This window comes from Protopterus annectens, chromosome 10.part0 (genome assembly GCF_019279795.1).
Source record: "Protopterus annectens isolate FY-2018-M chromosome 10.part0, PAN1.0, whole genome shotgun sequence".
Classification (NCBI taxonomy): Eukaryota; Metazoa; Chordata; order Ceratodontiformes; family Protopteridae; genus Protopterus; species Protopterus annectens.
The window spans coordinates 1,236,492,351-1,236,513,119 of NC_056744.1; the positions used below are offsets into that span (position 1 = coordinate 1,236,492,351).

At 36.5% G+C, this 20,769-nt stretch overlaps 1 protein-coding gene across 3 annotated transcripts in view; it reads left to right on the top strand.

Annotated features, from left to right (window-relative positions):
• The window catches only part of TNR (tenascin R), a 5,843,683-nt gene that overhangs the window by 3,289,726 nt on the left and 2,533,188 nt on the right, over positions 1–20,769 (top strand). For all 3 annotated transcript variants that reach the window (XM_044085960.1, XM_044085961.1, XM_044085962.1), the window contains exon 7: positions 20,471–20,544. The gene's annotated coding sequence lies outside the window, so the exon portion shown is untranslated. The remainder of the gene's footprint in view (positions 1–20,470; positions 20,545–20,769) is intronic.

Genomic DNA, 20,769 nt, shown 5'->3' on the forward strand with positions numbered 1-20,769 from the left:
AATGGGGATGGGCAGGTAAAAAAACGGAAATATCATCATTCACTGTTAACACTGGCCAATATTTTATAATAATTCTTTCCACTTTAGGTGAAGTCAACGAAAAGGTGTGTAAAAAAGCACCCTCCTTTTTAGGAATAGGAGAATTTACGAACACATGTACGAGGTTAGTAGAGGGAAAGATACAAATGCCTTTTACAAACATTCTCAAACCTGTAAAAATATGGATATAAAGTTTTTTGTATTGGAACAGGTGTGTATGGACCCCTGGGGTGGTAGTTGGGAATCCAGATTGGAGTATAAAGAGTTGCTTTGGCTACTGAGATTAGACTCTGGGAGAGCCCCGGGACTCAATGACAACATTAGTATTGGCAGTGTTTTAAAATTAAGGGCTGCCAGATTACAAAATTGTAAACATTTTCATTGTTTTTATGTACATATTATACACACTGTTTATACATTCATATGTATTTAATCTGCACAGTGGTTGATATGAGTATGATCAGAAGTGTACTATTGTATTTCATTTGGTTTTTAAACAAACAAATGTAACAAATGTTTTAATTGTACCATTTTAAAAAACAGAGGATGTACGTACTTAATTCATTGGTGGGGAAGAGTTGTCACATGTTGCAATTATGTTATTTAAACTGATTGAACACAATGCTATAGGTTCTGATGAAGCCTGGTATTTGGACTGGGTGAAAGCGCTTAACTTTATTGTGTTCACATTGTGTTTTATGAATTTTTGAAGCAATGCCTGTATTAAACCAGTTTTTAGTACCAAAATTGCTTGGCTGGAGATCATTTGTGGATCCATATCCTGTGTGCCGGTGTCATTTTTATTGGTTTTTGTGCTTGAACAATTAATAAATCCTACCCACAATGCTAGAGTACCAGTTATTCCATCTCTTTGCCTACAGACAGTGCCAGATTAATAGTTCAGTAGTTTCCAGCCTCAGTCCTTTCCCTCATTTAACAGTTCAGTAGTTTCCAGCCTCACTCCTATCCCGTACCTTTGATGAGGAGTCATTACATCTACAGTCTTTCTATCACTAAGAATTTTGCCCTCCCTGAGTGATACTTATTTAATGGTATTATTCTGTAAGAATTTCTCATTTGAATCATGTCATTATATCAGACATCACTGGTTTGCTCACATTCAGTTCTTCTTCCCTGCACATTAATCACCTCCCACCATTCCCCATAATTAGGGCTGCCACTTTTTCAAATGCCCAAAGGAGAATTATTTGTAGAAACATGAGATATGTTCAAAACAAAACATACCCGTGGCCAGTGCAATCAGGAGCGGCCTTAGGTCAACTGGTGCCCTACGCAAAAGGGCTCCATGGCACCCCCCACCACACTACATGGTGCCCCCATCCTGGTCTACCTATACCAAATAAATACTGGAAAAGTGCCCCTACCAGAGCGGCACCCTAGGCAGCCACCTAGTTGGCCTATGCCTAAGGCCGGCCATGAGTGCAATGGACAGAACTTTACTTTTTGCCCAAATAAAAGCTAATTCTTGTAGTATTTGAGATGCTTATACTGCCTCATATAACATTTAGGTGTTTCAGATACATAATAACTGCTTTATGCAACTCTTAAAGAAAAATTAGGACGTATTTTTGTTCTAAAATCTCAGGATATTTGCCATTTTTCGGTTTGTTTCGCAGTACACAACTGCCCAAAGAGGTAACTTACCCATAATAGGCAAGCTGCCATAAGCTAATCATTCTCACTCCCTTCCCCCTTCCTACCTGTCTTCTCACGCCATTTTGTTCACGATCATTCTCTTGTTATTATTTTTTTTTTTTTGTGGTTCTTTTCCTCTGTGAATTGATTGGAAATACACCTTTGTCCTGCTAATTGCATCTTTTTTGTGTCCTTTTTACTGGGCAAAAGGATTCATATGGCATTTCTTTTTGTCATACTTTTTCTGCTCATCCCTGTCTACTTCCAAACTCATGGCCTTATTAGCTTCCTTACGTGTATCCGAAAGACTTTTGCGCCAGTCTTGATGGTACAGGCTATCTTTATTGTTTTGTGCAGGCTTGTACTTTCTGACATGCCTGTGTTCTTCTGTTTTAACTTGCCCTTTATCTGTTTCATTATAGTCCCTAAATGTTATATTTCTAACTCCTCCTCTATTACATATTGCTTTAGAGCTCTATTTTCCTTCTTCAGTTGTAGTTGCATATTACTTTCATACAAAGAAGTGTTGCTTGAAAATTGTCTGTAGGTTAGTACCCTACATCCATGCCTGTCAGTTAGAGATTTGCTGGAGCACTGCACCATTTTATCAATATCATCCAAAAACTGAACTGTTCATTTCTACTTTTTCCTGAAATCTGCTTAGTGCAATGGGCAGTATTTGTTCTTTTCTGACGCTGTTCCATGGTTTATATAAATAATCATTTAGATTAGATGGTTTGAGGAGTGAGCCAACATTTTTTTCATTTTTAACACACCACTTTCATATCTTCATATGAGCTGCCAAAAAAAAATCCATCAACTTTAAGATAATTTCCTTAACCACAGTTTTCCTGCTTACAGCCCATGCATTACATGGGTAATTACTGCTTGTGAATTTGCAGCATAAATAGCCTTTTGTTATGGTTGGTGTTAGAGGCTGAGTAAAGATTATATGTAGAGACAACTATTAGCTGTAATACAGTACATGAGATGACAGTCTGCTACAGAATAATTATTAGTGGGTCCTGTGGTCCTTTACAACAAAACAAAAAATGTATATTTTCTCTAATGTTTAAATTCTTCACATTTCTTCACAGCAGTGAAAGTGACTCAGCAGATAGCACACTCACCTTTGATGATGACAAAAAAGAAGTCTGTGGGTTTTGTTCCCACACCAGGTACCTCAATTCATGTTTTAATACTGATGTTCTACTTACTATACTGTATCATAGTGGGATGGACTGCAATCCGCAAGTGTCATTAGCAGAAAAGATCTTAAACTGAGGTATCATCTGCCTCAAGTACTTGCAACTTAGGTGAGTATTAAAGATTTCTTAGCATTTATCAAAAAAAAAAGTTTATCAGATCTCCGCTGAAGAAAAATGGTGGGCTTATATGATTCTAATTTGCAATGAGATCTTCAAAGGGTCTGCAACACTTGCTCATGGGTTCATAGATTAGTGCTAGGCTAACTGCCCTTGTGGGCCATTTTAAGCCTAGCCAATTACCCCATATGAGAAACCCTGAACCCTGAATATGTAAGGTAAACACTGTAGCCATTATGGCAACCACCCAACCCCCAAAATGTTGTTACAAATGGTATCTTGACCCTCCTCTGTAAAAGTATCTGTTAACTAAATTTGAACTCTGCTTCAGATGTTGTCATTCTTTGAAATCACCACAATTATACCTTGCACTACAGGAAAAGTTAATTTATATATCCATAGGGCAATACTAGGCTAACTGAAAGGCCATTTTGAGCCTATCCAATAATCCAAGCTCACAATCAAACCATGTACCTTCTGCTTTTGAGGCAAATTCCTAACTATTATGCCAAACCCACCCTTGTGTAAGTACTAGGTGTACTGCCTTTGCAGGTCATTTAAGTCTAACCAATTTCCCTTTCAAGGGTGAGAATCAAACCCTGTACCGTGGGTCAGGGAGCTAAACACCTTAACCATTATGCTTACCCCAACCTCTTCTTGACAGAACTATAGTCAAATAAAAAATCTAATAATTACAACTCTCTACTGCTGAGAGGTTTTATTTGTGATTTCTTGTCAAAAGATATATTTTTACTGATGGGTAAAGAATGTGCATATCTCTGCTGTGCACTGTGAATTAACACAGGCATTGATGTAACTGTTAATCATTTAAAAGTGGTATATATGTATAAGTGATTTATTAATACATATATAAATAAATATTTACAAAACTATGGTGCTTCATATATAAGCTACCATTAGGAAATAAGAGCTCCATGCTGTAGCCAGTGTTTTATTCATGCTTTGTAAACACACATTGCTTGTCATAATCTTTCAATAGCTTTATCCTTTACCATCTGCTCCCAACTCCGCTGCATGAATTCTAAACATACCAGGTCATATAAATAATCGCAGTCTGCACACTTATTTAGTGGTTCCAGAATCCTCTGTTGCATCACTAAAAATGAAATATTTGCAAGAAACTAAATTACATCCCTTCTTGAGAGGAATATAACTCTCAGGGAAAGTTTCATCCAAACTGATAGCAAGCCAGGTTGAATACAGCTGTGATGGATGTTACTCTGAAGTCTAAATTCCTTTATTAAAGTCGTGTATATCTTGACAAACGTATCAGCGGTAGACTCATGCTCATGACTTAGCCTGCCATTTTTCTAATCCCCTTATTTAGAGAAATGACATTACTGCAGCATATATTTTCTAAGGAGGATTGCTGCTTTTGTTAGAGTGGAAAGGGACAAACAATTGGAGGTCAAGTCATGTGCTTGTCAAAGGGGGACCCTGTATGCTGCTAGCATGCACATATGTAGGAAATGGAAGCATGTCTTTGAGTGCATTAGTCAGACCAGTGGAGTTAGACATGACCTCTGCTTCTTTCCAGTGTACCCTGAATGGATTTATTGCACTATTCCCCAGCAGTTTCCTTTATTGCATTTTTTCTACTATCCTTTACTTTGAGATATCTTTCTAAGCAATATGCGTACTGTAGTAGCGTATCCCAGGTTTGAGGACACAAGTGCGATCTGTATGGCACTGTTCGCTGTTCTACCATCAATAGGTAGAGTCAGCCATCCATCTATAAGAGTATATGGAATTACAGAATAAATGCTTGTGGTCATTTGGTTCTGTGACTTGCTTTACAGATCAAACAAAATAAATAACATGAAAGTGGCAGCATTACTGCAGTGTGTTAGAAAAACTCAAGCTTGCCAAGAGACACGCAGCTCTGACACAGTCTACAAATATTTTTTTCTGATTATTGTGATGTGGGATAATGGAATTTGTTTGAACATGTGGATTTTGTCTCAGCCAAGTAAAATAATCTGCATACTGAACATGGTATTTTATTTTTTATCACAAAGTAATATAATGTTTACTAATGCAGGCCATAAAACTAAACTAACAGGTATGACTGTGGGCTATTGATTTATTGGTTTCTTTATTAATTATTTAATACATTTTATTAGTCTGGGATATCAAACTAGGAAAGGCTTATATGAAGCATAAACCTAGGAAGTCCAGCTTTACACACTATGCCAAGTTTACTCATATATAATACCATCCAAGACATAAAAGTAAATATTATAATTAAACAGCATATACTTCTACTGTAACAGTTTCATGATTTCTATAAAGCCTAAGTTAATGCAAAGTATTACTTGATCTAGATACTTAATATATAGCTGCTTCACAACCACATGTATATACAGGTATACTTGGAAAAAAATCAAGTTTATCCTTCTGGGGGCGAGGGGGGGGGGGTGAAATATTTTTATGTCAAGTATCAGAACCATTGGGGCTCCTGTTGTAAGTTCAAGACTCCATACCTCAAATCTTGCAACTCTGAAAAATTGAAATGAGATTGGGGGATCTGTATTAAATCTCAAATAGTTGTATTGCAGAGTTTCACCTTTTCGGAGCTACAGCAATCTCAGAACTAATGCGTGTAAGTTGCAGGTCGTGGAGGGTCACTCCCCCACGCAGAATGTCTGGAGAAGAATGCAGTTTATTATTTGAGAATATGATGAGATACAAAGCACAGTCTCATGTTTTTAATCATTTTGGCAAATATCCCAGGTGGATATGCAGTAAAAAAAAGCAGTGGGAAAACAAGACAAGGCAGAGAAATAAGGAGCTGCAGAAGTACTTAATGAGGAATTTGACCTACTCTATGCTGGGCTTACAGTTGGAAACACCCATCAACAAAAATATTAAAAGAATAACAGGGCACAATGGAGAAGAGCAGTTCCTGTGTTTGTCTTTTTGTATCAGTGTATCGGAATGTCCTACCTGGACACAGGACATCATTATTCTTTCAGGAAAACCTGGCTAGGCTTAGAAGGGACTTATACTGTTTAATCTCTTCATAAATGACTTACAGACTGTATCCAGGCATGCATCAACAGTCCAGTATGCTGATGACTTCACTGTTATTTGCACAGCTAATAGTCTACTGTTCAACAACTAACTCAACAAGCATTTTTATCCATTGAAACCTGGCATGAAAACTTTCAATTCCTTGTTAACCAAAAAAAAAAAGAAAAGTTGTATTGTTTACTCCAAAAGAGTTTAATGTTCAGTAAAATCCTTTCTCAATAACCTCAAAGAATAACACTAAAACTGAATTTGTATCACATACCAAACTACTAGGAATCACCCTAGACAACCAACTGAAATTCAGTCAACATATTCTGCAAGTAATAAAAAAGACACTTCAAGTACTAGGCAACTTTTATAGAGCAAAACCTTATCTTACTGATGCAGCTAGACCACAACAGCCCTAACCTATTTTCTCTCAATCATCCTATATGCCTCTGCAGTTTAACCGCACCCTTTAAATTACAACAGTGCTATAAAAAATAGCCAGATTTTCTGCAAATCTTCCTCATAGAATCCACAACTGCTTGCCTCTAAAAAAAACGCAAACTGAATGGAACTCTCACACACTATCATTAATGCACTACTCATAATGTGAAAACTAATTCATAAACCAGACCATTGCCCAAGTCTTAAAACTCTCACCTTTCCATACGGTTGAAGTAGAAACATGGTGACAAACTGTTACCATTATCAAATCAAAAAAAAAAAACATATAGGGATACTTTGTACTGCAACTGCATCGCTAAAAAAAAAAGAAACTAGAATTCTCTACCAGTGTACCTAAGACGAATTGGTAATCAAAAACCATTCAAAGCTGAACTGAAATGACACCTTACAAGAAGGTGGCCCTAGACTTGTGATATCCCAGGCTAACAACACTTACCAGCGTTTATCTATCTGCCCTGCACCGTAATTTTACAAATTTCTATCTATTTGAAATTTTGGTTTTAATTCCATAAACTGTACGACAAACCCATTAGCATTGTTTTATTGCATTATACTACATGAATGTAGCTACTAATACTCAAATGCAAACCAACTGGATACATTGCATTAGACTGTATTATATGATTGTAATGATTTATGATTATATAATGTTCTTGATGAGTTTTTCAACACACCAGGGTCTGAAGTGAAAAATGGGTAATATGTCCAGTTGACTTTCCCAGTAAATAACAAAATCAAATCAATCAATCCCTGTCCCCCTTACTCTTGCCCTCTAACTTCACCTTCATTTTTCTCTTCACACCTCTACTCTTACTCTATACTTAAGCTACTTACTCCTCCTGCTTTTCTTACTTAACCTGTTATCCAATTTTCCATCTCTGTCTCTTCTCCTGCTACTATACACCCTACTATGTCTAATCTTTTCTCTCTTTGTTGCTATACTCCCTACCGTGGTTAACATGCTCACAAGTCAACTGTATAAAGCAAAAAATGCAACCCCTATTAACAATGCTCACCATTATGTAATGTCTCAACCTAAAACTGTAAAAGATGTGGTCAGTCTATGTAAATATGTTAAATCTTAAGCTTCAATGCTATGTTACTAGTCAATGTTAAGTTTGGCACTATGTAAATTTGAATGCTTTTGTATACACCTTATATTTTGCTTAAAATTTAACTGTGGAGCTTTTCTCCCTGGGCCTCTGCTGAAAATGGACATGCATCTAGTTGGACTTTCCCGGTCAACAAATGTAAAATAAAATAAATAAAAATAATAAATAAATATAAATAAACATCAATACGGTTAGACATTTTGCAATTCCCAGGAATGTGAGGAATATTTCAAGCACAGGTGGACATTGAGAAATAATGCATCATGTTATCAAGGAGCAGGAATAGGTTAGAATTCTTCTTCTTCTTCTTCTTTCAGCTTCTTCCCAGTTAGGGGTCACCACAGTGGATCACCTGTCTGCTCATGATTGGCAGTGGAGTTTTACGGTGTCGAGTTGCCAGCCCGGCGCCCAACCTTCCACAGAATGCATACACATATGCACTCACACCTAGGGCCAATTTAGTGTGTCCAGTCCACTTACAGCATGTTTTTGGGAGGAAACCGGAGCACCCAGAGGAAACCCACGTGACCACAGGGAGGACATGCAGACTCTGCACAGAAGGTACCCCAGCCAAGGATCAAACCGGAGAACCTCTTGTTGTGAGGTGGCAACGCTAACTGCTGCACCACCGTGACCACCCAGGAATAGGAATAGGTTAGAATACAGTATTGTAATTCAAACGGTGAAGTAACCCTCTCCAAAACACTTGAACATCCAACAGGGTAACAAAATTAGTCCAAACCGGCCAGACCAGGAAATCAGAAATACAAGAACAGGTAATTCAAACAGTGAAGTTGTAGAAAGACAATCAAATGCATTAAGTTTGTCTCAGTAAGATACTGAGACTTCATCAGAATAATGACCCATCATTCATTTCTCTCTAAATTTCCCTATTAATTAGTTCATTAAGCAATTACAAAATCTTAAAAACACATTTCATATTTGTCTTTCGGCTTTTTCCCGGTAAGGGGTCACCACAGCAGAACTCCAGTCCACTAATGATTGGCAGTAGATTTTTATGAAACGTCGAGGTGCCAGCTCGAAGCCCAACCTTCAACGAAGGCATGCCCATTTACACACGCATGTCTTTTGAATGCTACCCAACCATGGGGAGGACATGCAGACTACACACAGAAGGCACTCCCCAGTCAAGCTGAGAATCGAACAGGAGAACCTCTTGCTGTGAGGTAACAATGCTATCACTGTACCACCGTGGAATATTTTCATCATATAACATCTCACAATTGATTCACAATAGTATAAGTTACCTTGTCAATGCTCTACTTTTTAAAATAGGTAAAATAGAGACCATGTCATTAATGCCAGGTTCATTCATAACATTTAAACATAGTTGCCACTTGAGCTCATTCTTTCAATTTTAAGTTCCAACCACCCACCTCTTGTACTCTGTTGTACTACCTCCAATATACCAAATTAAATTTAGTAAAGTCCTCACACACTAATGAATGCTTATACAATGCATTATTCTCATTACATTGTGAAATAGCAAAGATGTGTTCATAAATGTGTCTTCTGAACACCCTTTCAGTTTTACCTATCTAGTAAAAAGAACAATTGTCACAGACAGCTAAATAAAGCAAACCTTTAGTAGAACAGTTACCTTGCCGCAAAACAATATTTATTTTAATCCCTGAGTAGATTAATACTTTTCCTTTCTAAAATAAATTTATATTGTTGGCAACACCCACACTTAGTAGTACCCTTTTCACTCAACCCATAGTTTAACAGTTTTGCAGAAATCAGCTGGAACACCCACAGAGTAATGTTGAACAGTGCTAAATAAGTGAAGCCCAGCTCAAACAGGCAGACAAAGGTTTATTATGTCCACAATCAACAAAACATACATAGATATCTGGTTAAGCGCTTTCTTTTGATGAAGCCCACTTTTTGTGGGTGAAAGCACTTAACCAGAGATCTATGTATATTTTGTTACTTGTGGACATAATAAACCTTTGTCTGCCTGTTTGAGCTGGGCTTCACTTATTTAGCACCGTTCAAAATTACTCTGTGGGTGTTCCAGATGATTTCTGCAAGATGATTATGCTGTTGTTGCTGGTTCTGTTGTTTACAAATAGTTTTAACAGTTCATGTTCAAAAAGAAATTTCAAATTTCTACCCATTTTTAACACAAACTTTGGGCTTTCACCTAGTATTTTAATCAAATCTAAATTGAAATTAAATAATATCCAATATTTTTTAAAGATATTTTGGACCTCCTTGGTCCTATCTCCATATTCAATCACCATATTATCACTATGGTAGTTATTCACAGATTCTTTTAATTTTATTTGGTCATATCCAGCTCCCAAAATGGGTTTAAAATTAACCCCCCCATGTTGAACTAATCTCTTTTGCTGCTTTTAGAATAAGATCTCTAGGGTAGCCTCTGACAAAGAACATTTCAGATAGCAACAGAACTTCCTTCCTAAAATGTTGCTATTCAGAACACATTCTGGCTGCTCTCACTAACTGGCCCTTAAGAATGTTTTTTTTAGTGTATCTTGGATGCTGAGTATTAAAATCCAAGTAACTGTTGGAAAATGTGTTTTTTCTGTAAATAGTGGAAGAGAAGTTTAACTGTTCAAAATCCTTGTGAATAGTAACATCAAGGTAAACAATGTTTGATTCAGAACTGTTATATGTAAATTTCTGGAAGGAATCTAAACTATTCAAATAGTCAGCCAAGTTGTTTTCCTCTATAGTGTTTTCTTTCCATAAAATAAAAATATCATCAAGGTATCGAAGGTAAAAGATCCATCTATCAGTAAATCTAGGTATAAAAATGTTTTTCTTTTCCCAGGCATACATCACCAAATTAGCGTATATGGGGGCACAACTGGCCCCCATAGCTACGCCTTTAATCTGCTTGAAGTAGCAACCTTCAAAGGAAAAAAAGTTATTTTCTAAAATTAACTCCATAGTACATAAAATAAAATTTACCATGGTACTACTTAGGTCTGTTAGTTTAACAATTGCTTCTGAAAATAATTTGAAACTTTCACCATGTGTGATTGAAGTAAATAAATCAATAACGTCCATTGTATAAAAGGTAGTGCCTAAAAAGTTCTTTTTTAAATCTGGTCAGGAAATCCCAAGAGTCTCTTAAAATATAATCAACAGAAAAAAATGTATTTTTTAAAAGCCGATCAATAAAAACTCCCAAGGAATAAGTAGAACTACCATGTGCGGCAATAATAATTCTATAAGGGGGATTCAAAACATCCTTATGTACCTTGGGTATCCTAAAAGCATAAGGGATGGTGGGATAATCATTTCTTAAATAAATTGTATAAGTCTTCAGAGATAGTCCCCTGAAACAATGAATCTTCTAGAAACAACTGAACCTTACAGTGGGCAATTCTAATTTAATTTAATGAAACTTCAAGATACTTATCAGAGTCATAGAAGTTTTCCATCATTTTGGCACTGTAGTTGACACTGTCTACTATCACCATCCCTCCCCCCTTATCAGGTTTCATAACTTGAATAGAGTCATCTTCTCTTAACTGACTTAAAATTAAATTCTCATCCTTTGTTAAGTTAAAAAAATGTTCTCCTTTTGGACCTTAAAACTGAATGGGTTTCTTTCAAACAAAGGTGTTCAAAGGTATTTACTACAGGGTGGGCTGGTGGGTTAAATGTACATTTACATTTAAAATTATTCCTATGGTAGCTTTCATCAATGCCACCTTGAGTTTTGTCCTGAAAAAATAATTTCAAGTTTCATTTCCTTGTGTATAACTTGATTTCAGTCATAGTATCAGTTAAACTAATTTTAGAACCAGGAACAAACTTAAAACTTTTTCTAAAAAGTGAAAAATGGTCTCTATTAACTTTAATTCCTGAGTAGTTGAAAATATTAAAACCTTGATAACTCATAAGCTTTCCTTCATGAAATGAGTCAATTTTAAATTCACATTGGTCTCTGATCTTATTTTTAATTAAATCAACAATATTGTCTACTAATATCTGTTAGTCCTGCCGCATCCACGTCCACTCGGGTAGTTCTTGGCGCCCTGGGGTGTTGGGGGCTGGTAAAAATTTGAATTGTTATTACCCTGATTATTTCTATTGTTTATTCTCTCTAACCTTCTGAGAGCAGGGTATTTGGGTTCATACCCTTGATTTTCAAAATTGTCTTCTTCAACAACTAGAATTTCAGTATTTCATCTAACATCTGGCTTCTCAATTCAAAATTGTCAAAAAAATGAGATTTGGGAAATGGGTAGGCAATTCCCTTAGCATATTCATCATCATCTCTACACAACTTTTTATTTTTTCTCTGCATATTGAATTCAACCTGTTTTCCTACCATCTTAAAAATATTATCATATTTAACAGTGTTAAATTCAAATAGTAAATCATTAGTTATTTCATCGTTTTAAATACAAACATATTCCATGGTTTCCTTAATACATCAGTTGTTCAATTTGATAATATAATGCATTAACTCTATTCCAAATCGATTAAACATGTTAATTAAATCATTCTTTTCATTGTCCTTCAGGTGCAACCCGGCAGGAAATTTGTACAAATGGAAGCCCTTAGAATACAGTATTTACAATAAAACGGCAAGACAAATTGAGCATGTCACATTATATAATAGATTAGCTAGTATTTGCCATAGCTCTGTTTGCAAGAACAAGAAATGAGGGGAAAATAAATACAAATGTATAGGTATCAGAAAATATGTACCATATAAACAGGAAAAGAAAAATTGGACAATGGGAAGATTAAACTAAAAACTGAAAATTTGCAGCTATAAAACGAGGAGACAAGAAGCAAAAATAATAATGAGAATAAGTCTAGAGCAGCTGCTTGCGATAAGTGGAATAAAATAAAGAGGATAGGAGAAGTAATTATATGAGGAAAGACAAAGAATAGAGAGGAGAAAATTGAAGGTTTATTTTTAACTGAAGGAAAACATGGAACAGGTGCAGTCACTGATCAAAGTAAACACCTATTTGGGATAAACAAATTTACATCTTTTAACACCCATTGGTTTCTATAAAGAAAAAGAAAAGAAAATATGAAACTGAATGTCACAGATGTGGGACATTGGATGCTGAATTAATGCACATGATTTTCAGATTTTCAGTAGAAAGATGGTAATATCTATATTTAATATGGGCGAGTTTCATTTGTCAGTAAGAAAAACACTGACATGATTGAATACACATTTCATCAAAACCACAACTGACTGAATCACATTAAACTATGTGCAAGACTTTAGAAAACTACTACTGCTGCTATGTTGTTGGATATTAGGAATTACAATGCAAATTAGCATTGAATTGGTATTTGTGCCTTCAGTTATCTTGTACTTCCATCTCTAGACGTTTCTGTTTGTGAAACAGTAGTGATTCAATGTGTGAGGAAAGTTTTTTCTTTACTTTGCAGTGGTACAACTGTGGAGTTTATATATGTATATAGATATGTGTGTGTGTGTGCGTGTGTGTGTGTGCGTGTGTGTGTGTGTGTGTGTGTGTGTGTGTGTGTGTGTGTGTGTGTGTGTGTGTGTGTAAGGGGGATATGGGGGCACAGAGGGTGGCAAAAGCTTTGGGAGGCATATTTACTGTATATGACATTTTTTGTGGAGTGTGTTTCCGTCATTTGGTTTTTGATGAAATGTGTTAAAAATCAGTTGTGACACTTTTTTTATTGAGAAATGTGTTTTAGATCAAATCAATCTCTCACTCTCTGTATCTGTCACTCTATACATATATAATGTGTGCATATACGTATATCTTGTATGTGTGTGTATCTATGTGTGTGTATATATATATATATATATATATATATATATATATATATATATATATATATATAATATATATATATAATATCGATATATAAATTTCGTTACGGTAGAAAGGCATAATTCAGAAAAGACTGAAGTTTACCTTTTTTTATTATGGGAATAGAAAAATAGACAAAGAAAAGTAATGAAAACAACTATTGATAAACAACAGAAGAATATTTTTTTTATTTGCTTTTAGCATGCTGCAGAGGGGGCAGAGTACTAGCAAGCTCAGAGAAAGGATATTTTTTGGGGGTGCTAAAACAAGGGGAGCAGCAGGCACTAGATGAGCCAGCGGTGGGTTTGGCACTGACTATGAAATAGAAAGAATTTCTCCCTTAAATGCTTACATCAGTTAGTGCCTGGGTTGACCCCTGGGGATATTAGCAGTCTGCACACATATCTGCATGGCACTGTCTGTGCCACTTCCCTGTCTACCGACCTAATCAGTTTGAAAGTTCAGAAAGCATTACAGCCTCCATGCCCAAATGGTTACTTATCAATTCCATGGAGCAAGTCAAATCTGTGCAAGAAGAAGCCACATGGTCACTGAGCGGAGATTATTGCTCACAGTGAGCAGAGGAGAGCATTGTACTGACCTGCTGATACATAGCTCCTAAATTCTACATAGAATTCCACCATTATTCGGCCCATGCTGTGCATACATTGTTGGACAGTAGTCGCTGACCCTTCTACACAGATGCACACACATTACTTTCCAATCAAATATCTGTGGGTCCATATCATGTACAGTCCTATAGGGGTTACATTCACACAACACAAACAAACACACACATACACACACAGACACAGACACACACACACACACACACACACACACACACACACACACACACACACACACACACACACACACACACACACACTCACACATGTACATGCGTGAGCAGGCATGCACAAGTACTCATGCACACATGCAAATGCACAGCCATCTCTGGAACACCTTCCTTCTGTTATATCCTAGTTTTAGATGAATATGTGCTGCATGTTTGTGGGACTTATCTGATGTGATACATCTGATTGTACTTAGCCAACACACTATCATCTTGCAGTGGTTTCTCCCATATTACCATCTTTCTCTGGCAGATGGGCGTACCTTGGATATATTGTAGCCAGTAATGTTTCTATAGTCATGTTATGCAGACTACAAAATGACTTTCATGGGATTCATTCAAATGAATTTCAAGGCAACTTAGTCTGGTGACCATCAATTCCTTGCAAATACCCACACTCAGATTGTACTGCTATTCTCAAGGAGAACTATTTCATATAGTTAAGTAGTAACTTTGTGGGTACCCAAATGGTCATCCAGTTTCTTTTTGATGGATAATAATGTAGCCCACTCCTTAACCTTCAGGGTCATTTTATTTCAGAGATGGGGGAGGTGCTGCATAATGAGTCTATCTCTCCATTGCTTTCTGTTTTTCTCCTGGTTCTGGTGTTTGCTAAGCTATCAGACTTGCAAAGATATGGGGCATCAAAGGTAACATGGTCTCTAATTGTATAGTATGTGAGACACAGAATACCCCTCAGGAGTTTGTCAGATACTGAATAAAGGGACAGAGCTTCTAGCTTCTCTTCATAGCTGCCAGTCATTAAGCCTGATCTACAAAAAGGTGGTACATTACCTTGACTATGGCACATTCGCAGTGCACCCCTGGAGGTCTCCAGGGACTGGATTAAGTCACCAAATATATGCTCTGTGATCTTATGAGTCTGTTATTTAAAGGTACTGCACACCTCCTCTGCTTTTTTTGCTGGATCATTCCATTGTGTGGGCAGCCATGGCTGAAAGGCTATGCTACATCTGCTGTAAAGTGCCCATGTGATACAATCCAGGCATTCTGTAGTGCACAACCCAGCCAGAGAATGGCATTACGGTGCTGCCAAAATATTTTTACCCCATACACTCTGAATATAAGTGCAGTGTGCACAGTCATCACATACTGCTTGTAGTCAGACTGAATGGAACCTTCACCTGTTATATAAGGCTTGGGCAGTGTCTGATCTGAATATCCCTTTTAAAACTGAAAAACACAATGTGAGTACATCAACAAAGCTGAGAAAAGCCAAAAATATGTCATAAAACACTTCTTTATTACAAAAGGATGAGCGCTTTCGCAGGGTTACCGCTTCATCAGATCCTTATAAAAAGCAACTCAAAGTAAAATACTTATACAGGTTAAAATCACATATAATTAAAAAAAATGCATTCACCTTCTGCTAATTAAAGCTGGCTTTAAAGAAATACTAGCACTGAGCCCTGGAACTTTGTGTGCATGCAGGGCTATAATCCATTTCACTTCCAAATTCTCCAAGTTATTAATCACATCACCTCTTCTCATACCAGGTTTAACCAGTTGTAAAACTCTAAAATAGAAGAAATTATGCCCTGTTCTAACCATATATACTGCCAATGCATTTGCAAGGACTTTGTTTCTGATATTCCCAACGTGTTCCAAAATCCTTTCCTTAAACTTACACATCGTCTTGCCCACATAAAAACTTTCGCACTCCGTGCATGTTGCTAAATAGACCAGACAATTACTATTGCATGTGGCAGATAACTTAGGGACAAATTCTCTCCTAGTAGTTGGATGAATATATACTTGTTCTCTAACTATAAAAGTACATTCTTTGCATTTACCACAAGGCAAAGGTCCTAGACTTGGCAAAGGATCAGTCACTGCAACCTTAGGCCATAGCCTAGCATCCTTTTTAAATTCTTTTTGTTTCTAAAAATAAAATCACCATTCAGAGATGGAACTGTTAGAAGGAGATGGACATAATGAATCAACGTGCACATTCAGGCCACAGGGACATAATCAGCTTGTTTATAACCTGTCCGATATAACTTTAACTGAAGCGCAACTTGCAGTCCTTAGCAAAGGTTTGTGCTTCATACCAGCCAAAAGGTCGGACATTAATGATGCTATTTTGGATTTAAGGCTATTTGCTAGGAATGTTGCATTAAACGGTTTATTTGGTCAATCCAATGCCTGAACACTAAGTACTAATACTTTTTCATGTAGTAAACGTAGTTCCTTTAACCCCCCTTTATCTAATACAATAGAAGCTTTTGTCAGTGTGTGTGAGTTGGATATATATGAAGCGTTTTGTAGAACTAAAAGCCTTTTCTGTAACTTAACACCACCAGAGAGTGAAGCCCTCGAACAACTACAGAGATTGGATAGTATCAGCATTAGACCAGCTGATAAAGGGGGCACAGTAGTTATCCTTAATAGAATTGATTATTTAAGTTCTATGAAGGAAATGCTGTTGGATGTAGACACATACACTATGATAGATGTAAAGGTTATTGATAGAAGTATAAGTACCATCAGGGATGTGCTTTACAAGCTACTGATGTATGGGCTGCTAGATTTTGACTTGTATGAATTTATGCTAGTTGAACATCCACTGATACCAACATTTAATGGCCTACCCAAGAGACATAAAACTTTAGTGAAACCTCCCATTTGACCTATAGTCTCTGGACGTGGTTGGGCCACTGAGCCCTTGCCCCAGTATGTAGAGAACATGCTAAAAACCTCTTCTAGGGGAAGCCCCCTTTGTTTTAAAGGATACGCAACATTGTCTGTCGACTTTATTTGATAAAGTACAAGGTTCTGATTTATCAGAAATTTTGTTAGTCACACTTGATATCAAAACCTTATTTACAGTGATCCCGAATACAGAGGGGATAGACACAGTTAGACTTTATATGGCACATCATGGCCATTATAGTCATAATACAATAACTGTGGTTTGTACATTGTTGGATTTAATCTTGAACCATGATGCTTTTCTTTTTAATGATAGATATTTTATGCAGAAGCAAGGGGTGGCCATGGGTACACCATGTGCCAACACCTATGCGAATTTGGTGTTGGCACAATGGGAAGAAGAATATGTACTGAATAGCAATGCCTAAAATGTACATCTAATATATTATAGCAGGTTTGTGGATGATATTCGTCTGTTGTGGAAGGTTAGTAACAATTGAATGAATTCATTATATATCTTGAAGGGACTACCAGCTACCTTAAATTTGTTATGCATTGGTCATTAACCAGTATAGATTTCCTGGATATTACATTCGATAAGAACGGCGTGGGAGGGCTTGACACCAAGTGCTTTAGGAAGACATGCTGGAAGAATAGTATATTGCATAAATCCAGTATGCACCCCTCACATATTTTCCAAAACATTGTGAAAGGATGATCCTTGAGATTATCACGCCTTAACACTGATGATACAGGTATGAGTGAATCCATTGATAATTTTTTACATGCTCTTTCGGATAGAGGATACCCTGATAAAGTGACAGCTGATGTTCATAGGGAGGTACAAGTGCATAGGAATGATAAAGGATCTCCCTATTTTTCTAATAAGCACAGGAATCATAACAGACGGCATCACAGCAGTAACTTGAACCATGGACATTCTAAAGTGCTTTTTACCTATTCTAGTAATATTTCTGATTTTTGTGATATCAATAAGAAATACTGGCCTATATTATTAGCGGATGAAGCCACCAGTGAAGTGGTTGGGTCTCGTCTGAGTTTTATTTTTAGAAACAACAAGAATTTGAAAAGGATGCTAGGCTATGGCCTAAGGTTGCAGTGATTGATCCTTTGCACTAGGACCTTTACCTTGTGGTAAATGCAAAGCATGTGCTTTTATAGTTAGAGAACAAGTGTTTATTCACCCCACTACTAGGAGAGAATTTGATCATAGGTTGTCTGCCACATGCAATAGTAATTGTCTGGTCTATTTAGCAACTTGCACGGAGTCCCAACGTTTTTATGTGGACAAGACGATGTGTAAGTTTAAGGAAAGGATTTTGGAACATGTTGGGATTATTAGAAACAAAGTCCTTACAAATGCATTGGCAGTATATATGGTTAGAACAGGGCATAATGTCTTCTATTTTTGAGTTTTACAACTGGTTAAACCTGGTATGAGAAAAGGTGATGTGAATAATTACTTGGAGAATTTGGAAGTGAAATGGATTATAGCCCTGCAGGCATACAAAGTTCCAGGGCTCAATGCTAGTATTCCTTTAAAGCCAGCTTTAATTAGTAGAAGGTGAACTTGATTTTTTTAATTATATGTGATTTTAACCTATACAAGTATTTTACTTTGAGTTGCTTTTTATATGGATCTGATGAAGCAGTAACCCCGTGAAAGGGCTCATCCTTTTGTAATAAAGAAGTGTTTTAGGTCATTTTTTGGCTTTTTTCATCTTTGTTGGTATGCTCACATCTTGTTTTTAAGTTTTGATTTCTGTTGTATGTGAGCCACGTTTGTCAGGAGTGTGTACTGTTAATTTTATTTTGTTTCTGAATATCCCTTTAGCAGCATCAATAGGTAATACAACATATGTGCAGTGAGTTGCTCCTGTGAAGCGGGGTTGGAAGATCTGCATCACAGTTGCCACTTTGACCAGGGTTATGACTACATGATTTGTTCTCTTTGTATGGGCCATTACCCTTTCTAGGCACATGTCAAGGGCTCTACTTGGAGATAACCACAATGTGCTTATAGTGTCTAAAGCAGGTCACTGTAAGGTTCTCATTGTGAGGATATTGACTTGTATTGACTTCAGACTACAGTAGTAAGGCACCTCCATGCATGGTGTGTACATGTATTATTTGTTTATTTATTTATTTATTTTATATGTGTTTACATCCATGCCCTGAGCTGTTTTGCACAATCCTGTATCTGCCATGCTGTTCCTGGGTGGCTAGTACCTCACATTTCACAAAGAAAGAGTGCATAAACTGCCCAGTAGCCCATCTCTCCTTTTGTGAAGCCAGTAACTTAGGCTGTCTGACAATCTGTATCAAGTCCATAATTTTGAAGATAGCTTAGTTTGTCTTAGTTGAACTTTCACTGGGGTACCACTGCTACTGTTTGCTTCCACTTCAGTGGGCCAAAATGTATCATCAGACATTTTGAACCACATGCCAACTCATATGCATGCAACAAAACATGGATGCACTATAGTTGTTTTAACCTTTGGGTTCATGTCCTATTTCTTTCATGTCTCTGAATTAAGTTGTTGCCTTTGTCCTAGCATTTACAATGGATTACAGACCAACTATGCAGAAAGCGTCTGAATCTCAGACATAGTGGCAAACTTAATTTCACACTTATGTTTCTTTTGCCCCAAGTAAGAGTTTCATATTTTTACCTGTTTGTGAACTCATAACTTGTACTAAAACAGCTAATGTTAAATCTTCAAATTTCCCACTATATTTGAAATTTAAAAGTAGGATTATAGCACTATCAACTTTTCTGTTTTTTTTGTCTCTCAAGTACTTCTGGATCCTTAATCTAAACTGTATTGTTTCTGTTGTGCAACACCTATTAAGCTCATCTTATCATATGCATTCTACTGTTCCAAATGTGGCCCCTTAACTTGCTACCAATCTTCATGTAAATAGTCTTTCGTCCTTCCACAGCCTCTCATATACTATTTCTGACTATATAAGCTCAGAACATTTTATTTTTTCATTCATAAAATGCAAGGGTATTTAACAAAAATTTCTAACACTGTCAGCTAACAATGTTTAACACTATTTAGGGTGGCTTGGATGTTTCAGACATAGAGGTGTGATAAGCATTTTGGGCTGAATGTATCAGTTTTGTTAGTATGTGCTTGTACTTCTGTCTTGTCTTTGATTTTGCAGTAGTAATGTGGTGCCAAAGTCCTGAATCTCTCTTGTAACAGTATTCTGTCTCAGTGGAATACACAGTCAACAAATTAAATAAACAGTTTACAAATGTGATCGCAGTTAACATTATTAATAATGAATGATTTTCTAAGCCTTGGCAAATTTTCTGGGAATATATGCTGCTTGATTTTAATGTGCTATGTAAGCTTTTGAAAAAGCATGCTGGATGTAAAATGGCAGAATACAATTAATAGTATTTTTTTACACATTCTAAGGTGTTATTGATTGCTTTTTGCTTTAATTCTGTAGTTTGAAGCTGAAACATTACCAGTCCATTAGTCACAAATACAGTGTGGAGACCTTTAGGACACCAAAGCAGTCAGGTAAATCATTATCCAATTCAAATCTGTCATTGTTGTGTTTTATAAGAATTCTGATGTGTCCTACAAAAAGCTAAATATTATTACATACTGTACTGTACTTGTTTGCTTTGCACCAGTTACTAGTTACAACCCAAGAAAAAAATGTTTGAATACTCAGTTTCTCACAGACAGATGGAAGAAACCAGCCTTATAATGTCTAGTTTTATGACTGTCACTTCTTGAAAA